At 40.8% G+C, this 19,033-nt stretch overlaps 1 pseudogene; it reads left to right on the top strand.

The window, feature by feature from the left end:
* Positions 1 to 475: 475 nt before the first annotated feature.
* LOC139450306 (uncharacterized) lies at positions 476 to 18,322 on the top strand (annotated as a pseudogene).
* The last annotated feature ends 711 nt before the right edge of the window (positions 18,323 to 19,033 follow it).

Raw genomic sequence — 19,033 nt, 5'->3', positions numbered from 1 at the left:
AGTTCGCTATACATGTCACTAATTAGTGGTAGATGGGCATGTCGGTGATCAGATATCAGTTCGCTATATCTGTTAGTTCGCTATAGAGAGTTTGTTCTATTCGTAAATTTAATATGATAATATATAGGATATAAATCAGAGATTTTTTAACAGTTCGTTGTATCTGTTTGTTCGCTGTATTCGTGTTCGTTATATCCGCGTTCTACTGAGTACTGGCTTTTAGGGTGCCCCATATTATTAGAAATGAAGTGTCATGTTATGTCATGAGTAAATGACCTTGGGTTCCTGGGAGTGTAAAACACTACATGATCCTCCCCCAAATTAATAATTTTGAATTTCTTTCACAACCCCCCACCTCTCCCATGTCTTGGTCACACTCTCCCCTGCTGAACCCAAAATATTTTAGTGTCATCATTCAATATGGGGAGAATGTCTAGCTCTTATCTTATCTTATGTTTTGCTGTTTCAGCAAAGCATGGATGAAGAGGCAGCCCAGAGGAAGCAAAAACCAGAAGTAATCACAACCCATGGAGCACTTGGAGAGACTTGTGACCAGGCCTCAACCTCTGTCATTGATCGAGATGCATTATCAGAAAACAATACAAAGGGAGATAGCTCTAGCCATACATCAAGAGCAAGAACAAGTTTATCTGACAGTGATACTGACCTCTTGAATCAGTCTACAGATAACGAGGCTATAGGTGAAGCAGCCTCAGTTTCTTCTGACAATACAGACAGTGTGTTTGACAGTGTTGACGTCAATTCAAACCAAACTCAGGTGGGAAGAAATCAAGCTCCAAGTAGGAAACACGAAAGAAGACAGAATAATAGCTTAAAAAATATGTTTATCCATTATGCTGACTATGATGCCCCCTTTAGAAATGTTAATAACATTGACTTTGAACTTCCAGATCTTGTTGGTTATTCCGATGAAAGGTCAAGACCTGACCTTCGAAATGTGCCGACATTGTTTGAGTTGTGTATTCGCTCATTTTTATCAAAGCGCACCAATCAGAAACAACAATCAATAAGCAGCATGCCTCCTCTGATAAGACATGTTTAGTATGAGAGGAGGAGAGACCAGGCATTTACAAGAATTCAACTGTCATGGCTGTATCATGTCCTCACCCCCTTACAGAAAAGCATTCAGTTGTCTTGACGTCATTAGAGAAATACAGTGTAAAGGAAACAACTCCTAAAACACACAGAGACTTGATATTAAGAGCAAGAAACATTTGGAATGACGATGTGTTTGAATCAGTATTTAGGGATTACATTGCTGGGGAATTCTCTTCAATCCTTCCATATTGCTATGTAAATTATGTGAAGTGCGGTGCTGGGAACTGGGGTAATCTCACATGGTGTCAACCTATTTGTCAGTTATCAGGTGAGGCCAGGTGAATTCCATCCTTGATTATGTGTGGCACAGAGAATGATCAGTCCATATATAATGTAGCAGATTTTCATTTCATTATCATTCTCCAGGTGTTTGGATCAGTGTTCACTCAAATTTCATTTCCAGCTCCCTGGGGAGTAACATTCTATGTACATTGTATTATGATATATACACTGGACCACTTTCCCACCATACCTTCATTTTGAAAGGACACGTTGCTCATAATATCTGTCACTAGGTTGTCTGGTCCAGACTGAATATTTACAGGCCCCCATCATATAGCTGGAATAGTGAGTTGATTAATAAACTTTCCATCATGCATCATTTTTGGAATTATTTCATTAATTTTGTTATGGAAATATTATTTAGAATTTCAAAAATATTCTATTTGTCACTATCAAATGAAGAGTTCTGTCTGTTCAAAACAACTATACTGATTCACTAGATTGGAATGTATAGTAACAATCATTAGGTGCAGTCTTGTCTAGAACAGTGGTATACAGAAATAGGATTTAATTTGTAAATCTATTAGAAAATATAATTTGAAACGGAATATCAATGATTAAGTCCACTTGTTTTATTCATTCCTCTATGGGATTGTAAAACAATGCGCCACTGTGCTGATGAGTGTCTTAGATATGATGGCAGTTGTTAACAGTGTTGTTGACAGTGGTGGTGAGTGTGTTAGAAAGAATGAGAATTGTTGACATTGTTTGTAGACAGTGCTGGTGAGTGTGTTAGAAATGATGATAGTTGTTGACAGTGTTGACTGCTGGTACGTGTGATACCAATGATGGCAGTTGTTAACATTGTTTTTGACTGTACTAGTAGTGTGATATAAATAATGACAATTGTTAACATTGTTGTCAACAGTGGTGGCTAGTGTAATAGAAATGATGCTACCTCTGCATATTTCTGTCGGACTGTTCCACCATGCTTCCCGTTACTGCACCTCAGAGTCTGAGATCATCAGAAAAGCCACCGATGTCATGGTCTGCTCTGTGAGGGAAAACCTCAAGAAAAGGTGGGTGTAAGTTGGATCGGTTTAAATTAGGTAGCCTATTACAAATATGTGCATGTTGTGATATAACTGGAATACTGTTCAAAGCATCCAAGTCTCACTCACTCACTATTGTGTACAGATTTTCCCATAGGTTGTCCTACTTTACTGAGGTGTGAGTTTGTCTTGTCTGGTTTCAGATACCCAGCTGTGGTTGAGGTCTTCTTTTGGTGAGGCACTGCACTATGTGTTCTGGTTTCAGATACCCAGCTGTCGTAAAGGTCTTCTTTGACAAAGCACTGCCCTGTGTATTCTGGTTTCAGATACCCAGCTGTGGTTGAGGTCTTCTTTGACAAGGCACTGCCCTGTGTATTCTGGTTTCAGATACCCAGCTGTGGTTGAGGTCTTCTTTGATGACGCACTGCCCTATGTGTTCAGGTTTCAGATACCCAGCTGTGGTTGAGGTCTTCTTTTGGTGAGGGACTTCCCTATGTGTTCTGGTTTCAGATACCCAGCTGTGGTTGAGGTCTTCTTTGATGACGCACTGTCCTATGTGTTCTGGTTTCAGATACCCAGCTATGGTTGAGGTCTTCTTTGATGACGCACTGTCCTATGTGTTCTGGTTTCAGATACCCAGCTGTGGTTGAGGTCTTCTTTGATGACGCACTGCCCTATGTGTTCTGGTTTCAGATACCCAGCTGTGGTTGAGGTCTTCTTTGATGACGCACTGCCCTATGTGTTCTGGTTTCAGATACCCAGCTGTGGTTGAGGTCTTCTTTGATGACGCACTGCCCTATGTGTTCTGGTTTCAGATACCCAGCTGTGGCTGAGGTCTTCTTTGATGACGCACTTCCCTATGTGTTCTGGTTTCAGATACCCAGCTGTGGTTGAGGTCTTCTTTGATGACGCACTTCCCTATGTGTTCTGGTTTCAGATACCCAGCTGTGGTTGAGGTCTTCTTTTGGTGAGGGACTTCCCTATGTGTTCTGGTTTCAGATACCCAGCTGTGGTTGAGGTCTTCTTTGATGACGCTCTTCCCTATGTGTTCTGGTTTCAGATACCCAGCTGTGGTTGAGGTCTTCTTTGACAAAGCAGTGCCCTATGTGTTCTGGGCTCGGGGAAACATCAAGTATGCTATTGAATGTTTTATGAACATTGCACAGACTGAACTGGATGGTAATGTGTTCCAAACTCCTTTGTTTATATGAAATACCCTGCCATATCTACAATTCCTAAGATCCATATATTTATTCCCAATATATATGTATGTATTTGTGTGGTAGTTTGTTGGAGCCGGATTACTTTGCCCCACTTTGTATGGGAGGCTCTAAAGGCAATTATGTATGTCCCCTTTCACTGTACACTCTCCCCCACTCACCAGCATTACATGAATGGGGGTATGTCTATAAATAATAGTGAACGATCTGACATGAATCAGCCTGTTGCACGAACGAATCCTGTGAAAATCACTCACACAAAAATTTCAGCTGGGGGGCAGAGGGGGGTGGGGGGTTCGGGGGTTGGGGGGAACTATTGATATCAGTCCCCAGTAACGGGAGTGAGAGTCAACTAGATCATATTCTGCAACCTGGCTGATTCTCTGTCATTGTGCTATGATGGGTGATGTGGCTGATTCTCTGTCATTGTGCCGTAGTGGATGATGTGGCTGATTCTCTGTCATTGTGCAGTGATGGCTTGAATCATATCATAGGCAATACACTTAATGTGCCACAAATGTCTACAAACACAAAAAGCTGATGATCAACACTGATGAGGATGCCATACACAGGGCTCCTGATCTCAAAACAGACGGTTTAAAACTTGATTTATGCAGCTCCTCTGCATGGACAGTGTACAATGTTTCACTGATGGGCAATTTTTTATCTGACACCAGTGGTTAAGACAACAGACAACAGGGGAGTAGTCATCAGAGGAATACAGAATCACCGCAGACTTCCTTTAGGGGTCATGTTCTGAGATATGAAAGTGAACATAACACTGACATCAATGTCTATCAGCATGGCAGGTGTGGTGGAGGCTCAGTGATGTCCTGGGGTGGGATCAACATGAGGAACAGGACCCTATTAGAAACCTTCTAACATAGGAGGGTCAAATGACAGGTGCCCTTTGGTCAATGGTTTGTTTTCAAGACGACAATGCCATGTCTGTAATGCATGTTAAAGTGAGCATTGCCATTAAGTCAGAGGTTACTTTCTATGAGGTTTCTCGTTTATTGACAAATCTAAGTATTGATATTAATAGCATGTAAAGTTTGAGTACAAGACAAAGGGACTTCTGGTCAGTTATCTAAATGGCTTGATGTACATGTTTCTTTGGTGAACACTTCATTACTAACTTGGTCAGAAGACCCAATATATGTGTTTTCGTTCTAAGAAATGGGCAGAGCTCATGCTTTGAGCGAGGCAGCCCGGCTGTACGCACAAAATGAGGAACCTATAAAAGCAAAGCGACTGTACATAGAGGCATCAGAATCTATTATGAGGAGGTCAAGGTTACAATGGGAGGATAAAGAAGTTCTCCTACAAAAGTACATGCTGATGGCCAGTGTCTACGATCAAGGGTAAATCTTGCATAGCAGACATTCTACAATGTGTATTGAACACCTGAAAGTCAGCGTCATCCTTATTGGCCATTTACGACTGACACCCTCTGTACCTTTAACATGGTCACTGACTTTAAGCCCCCAGCCAAACTTGAATAATATATTAGAATACAACATACAAATGAAAACACGTAATCAATTTTAACTCAAAATGACAAGATGTGTGCATGTGCTCGTCAAACTCGAAACTAATCAAATGAGATTCAAACCTGTGTGATGACCTTGTTGTGTTTGATTGTCTCCTGCTTCAATACCAAGAACATTTTGATATGATTTTTAGGGGCTGCCATCGGTCAAAAGATTCATGAGTTGAAATAAAGAACATAAGTATGCAATCATAGGCAAAAGTTATGAATAGATATTAAATGTTACTTACAAAGACGACTTACAAAGAACAGTGTGTACTAAAGGATGGTATGGTGCACACAAAAGGACACCAAATGCTAATGAGTGAGTGAGTGAGTGAGTGAGTATGGTTTTACGCTGCCTTTAGCAATATTCCAGCAATATCACGGCGGGGGACACCAGAAATGGGCTTCACACATTGTACCCATGTCGGGAATCGAACCTGGGTCTTCGGCGTGACGAGCGAACGCTTTAACCACTAGGCTACCCGACCGCCCCAAATGCTAATGAACACCGTTGTCGATGAAAGAATGCAAGACAATGCTGCAATTTGTACATTCTGATTTTATTTGTTCTTGTTCTGCCCTGTATATGATAAACGTTGGCAAAGAGCTACACGACACCGAAGTGCACTGTTACCTGGGATATCAGGTTTAATTTACTTCTATCTCGGCAACTTATTCTTACCACACCTTGGTTCAGAGGATGATGTAGCTTATGTATCATAAGTCTGGGTGGTTGTCCTATTCCATTTATTGTAGGCTGTAGGATGACCATTATGTATTTCTGTTGCCTGACTGATATATTCACAACACATATCTAAATGATACACTGAAGAGCCCAGTATTACCTCTTATCAGCTCTTCTAACTTTCAGTAGAACTTCCCAAATACAGAGGGAGAACCTATCTGGTCAGACTCAAACTCTCACTCCATCCTCTGACAACTAACAAGATACTATCATCATAATTTATTCCTCCTCCCACGAAAAAATAAGTCCTAATTATTTTACCCTCTTTGTCTTTCTTTGTTTTACCACAAACCGAATGAGTCTTATATAACTCTTTGTCTCTTTGTTTCAGTAGTAACAGCTGCGAAATGAGTTATAACTCTTTATCTCTGTGTTTCAACAATAACTAATGTCCATTTTCTCAACTTCTGGTTGAGATTCAAACAATACTACCAAACTTCTGTCATTCTTGTATGTGAAGAAAACCGAGAATCTTCCAGATTGGCTAGGGCCAGCTAGAAGATATAAAAAAGTAATATTACTTAATTCCTAATTTTAGACAGACCACTGGCTTTTAATCCCATGTTTTCAACAAAGAAATCCCATTTGAAATTCTGAGTTTCAGACTTTTATAAATATGTCAAAAATAAATACTTCACATTCTGCTCATTTATTCATTAAATGAATTAAATGCAAACAAGAAAATATTTATCAAAACGTTCCACTTTCCCAGTGACGATGACTAAACACTTGATATATAATCGAAACATGTATATGATGTCACACAGTGGGTGCACAAGGGATGATGCAATGGATATTCATTGTGCACCTTGGTGCCATGCTGCTCATGGCATACATTTATCATATACACAGCGGAACAAGCTGATTAAAATTGGAATGCTGTACAAATTGCAGCACCATCTGGCGTTCTTTGTTGACAATGTTGTTCGCTAGCGTCTGGTGTCCTTTGTGCGCACTAACATGCTAAAGAACACATTGTTCTTTCTTTTGACCTTGATTAACAATCATTTATCTGCAACATTTGTCTATTATTGCACACTTTTGTCCTTTATTTCAATTGATGTATTTTTTAAATGAATGTCCGTCTATACATTTTGCACAATATTACAAAACTTCAAAAATGTGTTTTCAAAGTGCGTCCCTGTGTTCCCTGTTTGATAGAGTGATGACAACAGAGAAGGCCACACTGGCAGCTGGTGCATGGCAAGGGGCTATGAACTTCCTTGATCCCAGCTGTCCCCCGAGATCCAGCATACAGGCTGTAGAGTCCTTCCTGTGTTTCCACAGTGGAACAGCACAAGGTGAGCCTGCAGGACAGAGTAGTTGGGTAAAACACTGCTTGGAACAGATTTTCACTTTTATCATAGCACTTCAGCTCAATGAGGGAGGAACACCTGAAGTGATACAGGTCAAAGATGTTAGGTCTTGGACGTTTACCACCTTGGTGGACACCTTGAGCAGAGGTATCTTGCTGACAAACCTAGACTCATCATATGGGATCAAACCTAGGCATGCATAATCAACTCTGCGCAGTGAAGTATTACACCATAGACATCTTTGCTCTCCAAGCATACAGAGAGGAAAACTCATAGTTTAGATATCTGAAAAATTGCAATGTGCTTCCTTTACACATGGGTTAGAACATGACTGTGGTGAATTCAGTCCTAAACCTGGCTTTCATTCTCCAGTCTTACATGTATGGTGACTGAAGGTAAATATGTTTGGATCTTTTCACATTGGTTTTCCAAATTTGTGGAAAATTTGCCAAATATTGTTGCAGTATACAGGGGTTTGGAAATTAATATTGATGTATAATATGTTTTATATATATATGTTTCCTTGTCATATAGCAAGTAAAATGTCATAATTTACTTGATGAAGGTACTTTGTCCACCATTTCATGCAATACATTTTGGCTTGGGTATTGCATTTTCTGTCAATCTCAGTTAATCCTCAGTTTGGACTGAAAGTACCTGTTGCTTTTCTTATCACAATCTAATATTACCCATGGGGACACAGACATAGGGGAAATTATGTTCGATATTTCTCACTCAGGATTAATATTTTTGCTTCATACTGATTGACTTCTTCAGATGGTCTGGAGGGATGTGTGTCACTGTCTATTGACTGTTGCTTCTGTCCATAGAGAGTGTTCAGATTGTCTGGAGGGATGTGTGTCACTGTCTATTGACTTGCTTCTGTCCATAGAGAGTGTTGAGGATTGTCTGGAGGGATGTGTGTCACGGTCTATTGACTGTTGCTTCTGTCCATAGAGAGTGTTCAGATTGTCTGGAGGGATGTGTGTCACTGTCTATTGACTGTTGCTTCTGTCCACAGAAAGTGTTTAGGATTGTCTGGAGCGATGTGTGTCACTGTCTATTGACTGTTGCTTCTGTCCACAGAAAGTGTTGAGGATTGTCTGGAGGGATGTGTGTCACTGTCTGTTGGCTGTTGCTTCTGTCCACAGAAATTGTTGAGGATTGTCTGGAGGGATGTGTGTCACTGTCTATTGACTGTTGCTTCTGTCCACAGAGTGTTCAGATTGTCTGGAGGGATGTGTGTCACTGTCTATTGACTGTTGCTTCTGTCCATAGAGAGTGTTCAGATTGTCTAGAGGGATGTGTGTCACTGTCTATTGACTGTTGCTTCTGTCCACAGAGAGTGTTAAGATTGTCTGGAGGGATGTGTGTCACTGTCCATTGACTGTTGCTTCTGTCCACAGAGAGTGTTCAGATTGTCTGGAGGGATGTGTGTCACTGTCTATTGACTGTTGCTTCTGTCCATAGAGAGTGTTCAGATTGCCTGGAGGGATGTGTGTCACTGCCTATTGACTGTTGCTCCTGTCCACAGAGAGTGTTGAGGGTCATCTTGAAGGCTGTGTGAAGCTGATGGAGGGTCTGGTGGAGTCTTTTGAATTCTTGCTGCTCCATCTGTCTCTTGTGAAGGCTCTTCTTGGAGATGTCAAGAAGTCTTGCAGGGCATTCTGTACTCTCATTCTCAGGTACCTATCTGATGATTCAATCATCGTTAGGAAAACATGAGATACATTTTTAAACAAATTGTTTTAGCTAATGAAAAAGTAACATTTCTTGATACTGATACTATGATAATATCAATCAGGAAAAGAAATGTTTCCTTCAAAGTTATTTTAATTCTTTAAATATTTCATTTGTTTTTGTCATTTTCTTCATTCCTGACAGACAAAAACTGGAAACGCCGCTGTCATGGGAAGAAAACTCTCGCCAGTTCTTGACCATGTTGCTGAACATGGAGCTCCAACATTTCTCAAGGTCATATGGAGAACACAGATTGGTCATCTTCGGATTGTCAATAACATGTAAGTATTTTATTTCAAAAAGATTCACATGTCAAAGCTTAAATAGACCACACTTTGTTACTTTTTAGGGTTTACGGATCCTAGCAACAACAAGTAAGTGTTTGAGGCCACATGTTGTGAAAGATCTATTCTATTAATGCCTTGCATCCAATTGACATATGCTATGAAATTAGGGTAACACAAGTTGAGTTCACAGTGACCAACTAATCAATTTCTTGCTTTTTTTAAACACTTAAAAGCTGTTGAATAAAAAATAAAGAGGTTATCAGGAATTCCTTTGAGGGGGACTACCAGTCCATGACAGACCTCAACCTGAGACTGACAGATGCTGGTTTCCTGACGGCTGACCTGCAGATGGTGCTGCCCCCTATCAGGGCCCTCAACCTGGATCCTTACACAGGGTAAACTTTCTCTGTTGATCCTTACACAGGGTAAACTTTCTCTGTTGATCCTTACACAGGGTAAACTTTCTCTGTTGATCCTTACACAGGGTAAACTTTCACTGTTGATCCTTACACAGGGTAAACTTTCACTGTATACTTATATACTGAAATATTGTTAAAAGCAGTGCTATACTCATTCAGGTATTCAGGTGATGCTTCACAAATACAACAAGTAAATAGCATTCCTGTTGTGTAAAGAATATTGAGTGAGTACCCTGTAAAATATTAGCCTGAGACTGCATGTTTTCCAGATGGTAACACAATAATCACAAGGACTTTCCATATGGGAACAATTTTCAAAGACCATTCTTAGATATTCTCAATAAATATTGCTGATATACTTCTAAAAACTGCATAAAACCTCATTAATGTGTACAAATAAAGAATTTGATGAACTGAACAACTCTTTCTTTAAACTGTTTTAAGAGAGCCCTAGCAGACATTGAAGCCAAAAGAAAATCAAGCATGTTCCGCAATTCCTCTCCGACTGAGAAAGGTGGCGCCATCTGGGAGGAGAAGATGAAGATGTCCCTGGAGTACTGTTTTGCAAAGGGCTATGTAATGTCTCAACATGTAGGTCTTTTTTTGTGTGTCTCCACCATTACCCCCCACAACTGGGAGAGCGGAGACATATTGTTTTTGCCTCGGTTCCTTTTGTTGTTGTCGTTCCAATGCTATTCTTAGCCATAACTTGAATACAATTCCATGTTTTTCTTGGAAACTTGGCATATGTGTTGCTCATCAACTGGTGCCTTTTGCTTATTAAATTTTTTTCAAAAACGTATTTTTTTTGTTTTCATGGAAACGATTCATGCTTTAATTCTGTATCAGTTTTCAATAAGTAATATTTGTTACATTTCACAATAACCCAGCCTCATAACAACTCATGACTCACAACAAAATGCTTAAACTGATTGCATGGGATCTTCAGAACATGCCCTGATTAACCAGTCATGCAAGTAAGACATTGATTGATAGCAACTGTTAGTTGAACATGGACAATTTCCTACTAACAAAACTTAAGTATCACCTTTCAATCATGATGTTGACTCAAGTATTGCAATATGCAGGTGTTGGACATATAGATTGTTATTTTTTTCAGAGTGTGGAACAAGTTAAACATCACCTCTGGGAGCAGATTGTCAAATTTACTCACCAATCACACAAAAGAACAAAACTTTGTAAGAAAGAAAGACAAGAAGAGATCCCAACTTTAAAGAAAAGTTACAAGTATAAGCCACTTATTTTCAGCATCTTGCTTGAAGAGTGCTTTGCCTACAAGGACACTCTTTACCTAGCAGTCCATGATACCTACACACCAAAGAGGATTCAAGTGGTTTGTACACCTAAAATATATGTAGGTTGTTACATATCACACTCTATTCCAGAAGACCACTCGAGAAATAACTTTTGGGGGATGAAATTGGTCGAGGAGTGAAGGCAGTATGAAATCTGATGAAAGCCTTTTCGTGAGTGATGGATCTTAACTCTGTTTTGAGCAGTAATTCAGTTATATCATTATGAACAATGTTCCAGGTCATAGGGCTACGATGACAGCCAGACTGACCAAATCTGATCGCATGAATCTTGTAGTCGCCTTGTACAACAAGCATAGCTTGCTTGGGGTCTATTCCAACACAGACTCCCTGTGGGGCAAACACCATTTCACCCCATCTTTCCTTTATTTCAATTTCTTCATTAAAGACATATGATATGGGGCTGATTACAGAGTTAGAAACTAACACTAGCCTGCTATCCCAGGGCGTGTACAAATTCCTGCAGGCTAGTACAAATTTACAAATTTTCCCATTGTTTCAACATTACAAGGGCATTTGATCTTTACACAGGCAATTGAAGCTTTTGAGTTTAGTTCTGACCCTGGATTAATAACATTCCTTCCGATAAGACATATCAATGTTGAGAATTTAAAAAAATCCTTGCATCCTCGATTGTAAAAGTGTATTGTATATACATCCTATTATGATAACTACTCTGGATCCATTTGCAACCATGGCTTAGCTATGGAAGTGAGGTCACCATCTCCATCACCCCTGTGTCTAACATGTCAAACTGATCACAGAATGTTGCTTTGTGCTCAAAAGTCATGGTGTAGAATAGGTCCTGGGTACTTTATAGTTAAAACATGACTCTGAGATTAAGAATGTAAAACCTTGAGTGGGAAAAACCCAAGGGCTGAAGTAGGTGAGAGAAATACCATGTGCAGCATGCAGACAACTGAAGTCATGACATGTGAGATTGAACACCCTCTCACAAGATTACTATAAGATATCAAGATACCTACAATACTAAATGGCAGTAGGTTTATAAATTCTATTTTGTCATAACAGAATGGAGATACGATACACTGCATAATCAAGGATATGATTCTTTGGGCCTTGAGATATTCTGCTACAACTTTTGACCCCTCAATATATATTTTTGAACATTAGGGCAATGCCACCTTGATACTTATTCCAAACACTACACATCTTTGTGTTGCAGTTTGTAGACTGTTCCCGTAAGACCAGCTTCATGCAGCCTTTCCTGACCACAGAACACTCACATGACTTCTGTGACCAAATAGATGACCCTGAGGTGTCCAGCATTCGGACCCAGAAGATGACCAGTAAACACAGGAGCTTTCCTCCAGACGATATCATGTGGCACATGGGCATTCTGAAAGAGTATAAAAATCACAGGTACTCAATCTCTTCACAAAGACAGTTTGAGATAATTAAGGATATCTCCTGGTATGATTTTGAAATCACTGTGCAACGCGACCTGTCATTTATGAGAGTGTATAAATCAAATATACAGGGTTATTTATGGAGTGGTGTGGAGACTGGACTTATAAGGTCAGTTGACTCCCTTGCCTCGGGAAGATGCCATATGGAATGGATTGCCTCTTACAACATGCAGGAAGAACTAGAAACTTTGCAAATAACAGCAAGGTAATAAAGTATTAGAGGTTATTGGTAAAACATGACCATATATGCTTTGTGGATTTCAGGAAGCAGTATGTTTTTGGCAAGAATGGAAAGTTGCTAAAAACCATCTCAGATAATCAAATGGTGGCACCACATGTTCTTGGGAGTAAGCTGTATGGCCTCAGAGCGGACGGACTCAGGTTGGTGTAGATGGTTAATGTTAACTGCCCACAAAGAAGAGCAATGTTTTTCCCATGAAGGCTTCTGTAATGACAGAAAAATTGACATTGTTTCCCTTTCTGACTAAAAAATTGCAAACATTTGCCTTTATTGTGTTTTCATTAAATGTCAGAGGATAAAAAAATCTGAGTTAATCCAACAGGTGACTGATTGTGCAGCATTGCACGCCAAAGATGTTGGATATTAATTATTATATCAGTGACTGGTTACTCTGGCCCAGACTCAAATATATACAGGCCGCCATCTTATAGCTGCAATATTGCAGAGTGTGGCATTAAACAACAATCAAACACGCCATCAGTGCTATGATACAGAATCAACCAAGTCACAAAACGTTTTGGAGCCTGAACACCTGATCCATTTAGTCAGCTCTAAGGATAAGCATAGCTTGCTGGAGATCTTATGTCAAAATCTCCATAGGGTCATCATGGATTTATATTTACAAAATACTGAAAAACAACCCCCAATCACTCAATATTTTTGTGGTCATTTTTCAATGTAATGCAGCGTGATTTATGATTTGCAAGTTGTGGTGTTTTAATAAAGCTTATACAGTTCATTTTGTCCAAAAAATAAATTACATAAGTTCCTAAACTGTACCAGGAGCAATTGTACCAAGTTTTGGAAATAATGACGCACGGTTGTTTGCAAAATGTTTCATTGTTTTACTTGAAGAATTTCTCACAAAAGAAGGTACTGAATAGGTTTGGATTACCTTTCAGCTGAAAATTTGAAGACACTTTGAAGGTAGGCCTAGTAATGTGAATGGTCATGTGATTAGGATGTGTGTTCTTTCATTTTGATGTGATCTTTGCTTCAGAGTCAGATGTGACCCTATAACAGACGATGAGGTTCTCAGTGATGAGTTCCCTGAAATAAGAACTCTTTTTTTTGGAGGAGAGAAAGTCATGGCTTTAACAGACAACGCCATCTACTTCCTACATCCTGACACACTGCAAATGCTGAATGTTACCCTGCAACAAGACAGGTAGGGATTGCTCTGTAGCAACAATGGTAATCATCTTCAAAGCAAGGGCATTATGAAACATAAACAGTGACATTTAGGAATATGAACTGTGCATATATTGTATTAATGTGATCATATTTAACAGATGAAATATTTTAATGCTGACATTTTGCATTGAATTTGCTTAACTCTGTCCACAGCAGCAGCCTGGAGGTGAGTGAGGACGGCCACTACATCAGCTTCCTGCCAGGATCTCCAGTCAGGATCCTGGAGCAGAAAAAACTGGGGGAGAAAACCAGATTTGCAGTCGTCATCGGTGCTACGCTGATGTTTGTGGATGTTACAGATATTGTAGAGATTGTCATGGACCTTTTGGTTCCTGGAGTTGCAACAGAGGTCTGCACTGTTAGAGAAGATGGTAAATAGAACATGACCTTATATGGGGTGTAAAAATACAGGAATATACAAAAAGATTTAAAGATGAGTTTACATAAAATAATGAAAGAAAATACTGATGCAAGTACTTCCCAACTATAATGATACTATTGCAATAGTTTTATCAATATTGCAGTAGTATCACAGCAGTGTCTTTAGCTATCCCAGAACTATAGCAATAACAAATATGTGCTCTAAAGTCACCCAAGATTGAAAACCTGAAGTGTCACTTCTACGGTCTGACCGATGAACATCTGGGTTAGAATAGGTCTTCAGCAATCCATGCTTGTCTCCCTCCATGAACATCTGGGTTAGAATAGGTCTTCAGCAATCAATGCTTGTCTCCCTCCATTAACATCTGTGTTAGAATAGGTCTTCAGCAATCCATGCTTGTCTCCCTCCATTAACATCTGGGTTAGAATAGGTCTTCAACAATCCATGCTTGTCTCCCCCTGTGAAGAACTGTGTTAGAATAGGTCTTCAGCAATCCATGCTTGTCTCCCTCCATTAACATCTGGGTTAGAATAGGTCTTCAGCAATCCATGCTTGTCTCCCCCTGTGAAGATCTGTGTTAGAATAGGTCTTCAGCAATCCATGCTTGTCTCCCTCCATTAACATCTGGGTTAGAATAGGTCTTCAGCAACCCATGCTTGTCTCCCTCCATGATGTGTCCAGGTTAGAATAGGTCTTCAGCAATCCATGCTTGTCTCCCTCCATTAACATTTGGGTTAGAATAGGTCTTCAGCAATCCATGCTTGTCTCCCTCCATTAACATCTGGGTTAGAATAGGTCTTCAGCAATCCATGCTTGTCTCCCTCCATTAACATCTGGGTTAGAATAGGTCTTCAGCAATCCATGCTTGTCTCCCCCTGTGAAGAACTGTGTTAGAATAGGTCTTCAGCAATCCATGCTTGTCTCCCTCCATTAACATCTGGGTTAGAATAGGTCTTCAGCAACCCATGCTTGTCTCCCCCTGTGAAGATCTGTGTTAGAATAGGTCTTCAGCAATCCATGCTTGTCTCCCTCCATGAACATCTGGGTTAGAATAGGTCTTCAGCAATCAATGCTTGTCTCCCTCCATTAACATCTGTGTTAGAATAGGTCTTCAGCAATCCATGCTTGTCTCCCTCCATTAACATCTGGGTTAGAATAGGTCTTCAACAATCCATGCTTGTCTCCCCCTGTGAAGAACTGTGTTAGAATAGGTCTTCAGCAATCCATGCTTGTCTCCCTCCATTAACATCTGGGTTAGAATAGGTCTTCAGCAATCCATGCTTGTCTCCCCCTGTGAAGATCTGTGTTAGAATAGGTCTTCAGCAATCCATGCTTGTCTCCCTCCATTAACATCTGGGTTAGAATAGGTCTTCAGCAACCCATGCTTGTCTCCCTCCATGATGTGTCCAGGTTAGAATAGGTCTTCAGCAATCCATGCTTGTCTCCCTCCATTAACATTTGGGTTAGAATAGGTCTTCAGCAATCCATGCTTGTCTCCCTCCATTAACATCTGGGTTAGAATAGGTCTTCAGCAATCCATGCTTGTCTCCCTCCATTAACATCTGGGTTAGAATAGGTCTTCAGCAATCCATGCTTGTCTCCCCCTGTGAAGAACTGTGTTAGAATAGGTCTTCAGCAATCCATGCTTGTCTCCCTCCATTAACATCTGGGTTAGAATAGGTCTTCAGCAACCCATGCTTGTCTCCCCCTGTGAAGATCTGTGTTAGAATAGGTCTTCAGCAATCCATGCTTGTCTCCCTCCATTAACATCTGGGTTAGAATAGGTCTTCAGCAACCCATGCTTGTCTCCCTCCATGATGTGTCCAGGTTAGAATAGGTCTTCAGCAATCCATGCTTGTCTCCCCCTGTGAAGATCTGTGTTAGAATAGGTCTTCAGCAATCCATGCTTGTCTCCCTCCATTAACATCTGGGTTAGAATAGGTCTTCAGCAATCCATGCTTGTCTCCCCCTGTGAAGATCTGTGTTAGAATAGGTCTCCAGCAATCCATGCTTGTCTCCCTCCATGAACATTTGGGTTAGAATAGGTCTTCAGCAATCCATGCTTGACTCCCTCCATTAACATCTGGGTTAGAATAGGTCTTCAGCAATCCATGCTTGACTCCCTCCATGAACATTTGGGTTAGAATAGGTCTTCAGCAATCCATGCTTGTCTCCCCCTGTGAAGATCTGTTTTAGAATAGGTCTTCAGCAATCCATGCTTGTCTCCCTCCATTAACATCTGGGTTAGAATAGGTCTTCAGCAATCCATGCTTGTCTCCCCCTGTGAAGATCTGTGTTAGAATAGGTCTTCAGCAATCCATGCTTGTCTCCCTCCATTAACATCTGGGTTAGAATAGGTCTTCAGCAATCCATGCTTGTCTCCCCCTGTGAAGATCTGTGTTAGAATAGGTCTTCAGCAATCCATGCTTGTCTCACTCCATTAACATTTGGGTTAGAATAGGTCTTCAGCAACCCATGCTTGTCTCCCTCCATGATGTGTCCAGGTTAGAATAGGTCTTCAGCAATCCATGCTTGTCTCCCCCTGTGAAGATCTGTGTTAGAATAGGTCTTCAACAATCCATGCTTGTCTCCCTCCATTAACATCTGGGTTAGAATAGGTCTTCAGCAATCCATGTTTGTCTCCCCCTGTGAAGATATGTGTTAGAATAGGTCTTCAGCAATCCATGCTTGACTCCCTCCATGAACATTTGGGTTAGAATAGGTCTTCAGCAATCCATGTTTGACTCCCTCCATTAACATCTGGGTTAGAATAGGTCTTCAGCAGTCCATGCTTGACTCCCTCCATGAACATTTGGGTTGGAATAGGTCTTCAGCAATCCATTCTTGTCTCCCTCCATTAACATCGGGGTTAGAATAGGTCTTCAGCAATCCATTCTTGTCTCCCTCCATTAACATCGGGGTTAGAATAGGTCTTCAGCAATCCATGCTTGTCTCCCTCCATTAACATCTGGGTTAGTTTAGGTCTTCAGCAACCCATGCTTGTCTCCCTCAATATTGTTCCAGGTTAGAATAGGTCTTCAGCTATCCATGCTTGTCTCCCTCCATTAACATTTGGGTTAGTATAGGTCTTCAGCAACCCATGCTTGTCTCCCTCAATATTGTTCCAGGTTAGTATAGGTCTTCAGTAACCCATGCTTGTCTCCCTCCATTAACATCAGGGTTAGAATAGGTCTTTAGCAACCCATGCTTGTCTCCCTCCATTAACATCTGGGTTAGAATAGGTCTTCAGCAACCCATGCTTGTCTCCCTCCATGATGTGTCCAGGTTAGAATAGGTCTTCAGCAATCCATGCTTGCCTTACTCAATGAATATCTGTGAGGGAATAGGTCTTCAGCAACCCATGCTTGCTCAGGTTCACTGACTTGGTTGATGCATGTCATTGTATCCCAATTGCGTAGATGGATACTCATAATGTCAATCGCTGGATTGTCTGGTCAGAATTTGATTATCCAAGATTATTTAAGTGTCACCATCATATAGCTGGAATAGTGCTGGCTTTAAGGGACAAACAAACAATGAAACAAACAAACAAACTAACCATCAAGGTTCCCTAGGTGCATGCTGTTTTTTAAAACCTTGGTTGATTCCCCACATGAGTACAATGCATCTGTGAAGCCTATGTCCCCTGTCATAAAATGGATGGATGTGCTAAAAAACACACTCACTCATGTAGAACAATGACCGTTAGTGTGAATGTTCATCTTTGACATTTTTTATGCCCTGGTTTTCAGAAGGTGACCTGATGATAACTTCTGGTTTTGTTATTTCGTAAGTAATATTGTGGTGACTTGTTATCTTCCTTATTTCAGTTGACTTTCTGGTATCAGTCACTGTTCAAAAGGGAGGTGGAGACAATTTCTACAGAGAGCATGTGTTCCACTATGACTGTCACGGGAAGATCCTGGGGGTGCTGCCCTTCCTCGGACCGGGACCAAGATGTTTCTGTTTGGAGTACTTGAAGGGTTGGGAGGACGAGACAAACACAGATTCTGAGTGTGGCAGGAGGGGTTGGCACGTCTTTATGAGGGACGGCCATCAGGGAATTATAGGTGTACGCCTGTGAATAACAGGAACTGTCCACAGACTGGCCATCAGGGAATTATAGGTGTACGCCTGTGAATAACAGGAACTGTCACAGACTGGCCATCAAGGAATGATAGGTGTACGCCTGTGAATAACAGGAACTGTCACAGACTGGCCATCAAGGAATTATAGGTGTACGCCTGTGAATAACAGGAACTGTCACAGACTGGCCATCAAGGAATTATAGGTGTATGCCTGTGAATAACAGGAACTGTCACAGACTGGCCATGATGGAATTATAGGTGTACGCCTGTGAATAACAGGAACTCTCACAGACTGGCCATGATGGGATTATAAGTGTACACCTGTGAATAACAGTAACTGTCACAGACTGGCCATCAGGGAATTATAGGGGTACACCTGTGAATAATAGGAACTGTCACAGACTGGCCATGATGGGATTATAGGTGTACGCCTGTGAATAACAGGAACTGTCACAGACTGTCTATCAGGGAATTATAGGTGCATGCCTGTGAATAACAGGAACTGTCACAGACTGGCCATCATTGGATTATACATGTAGGTGTACACCTGGGAATAACAGGAACTGTCACAGACTGGCCATCAGGGGATTATAGGTGTACGCCTGTGAATAACAGGAACTGTGACAGACTGGTCATCAGGGAATTATAGATGTATTCCTGTGAATAACAGGAACTGTCACAGACTGGCTATGAGGGGATTATAGGTT

This window comes from Haliotis cracherodii, unplaced genomic scaffold, assembly GCF_022045235.1.
Source record: "Haliotis cracherodii isolate W230 unplaced genomic scaffold, xgHalCrac1.p SCAF_8, whole genome shotgun sequence".
Taxonomy (NCBI): domain Eukaryota; kingdom Metazoa; phylum Mollusca; class Gastropoda; order Lepetellida; family Haliotidae; genus Haliotis; species Haliotis cracherodii.
This window is presented reverse-complemented; position numbering and strand designations above follow the sequence as displayed.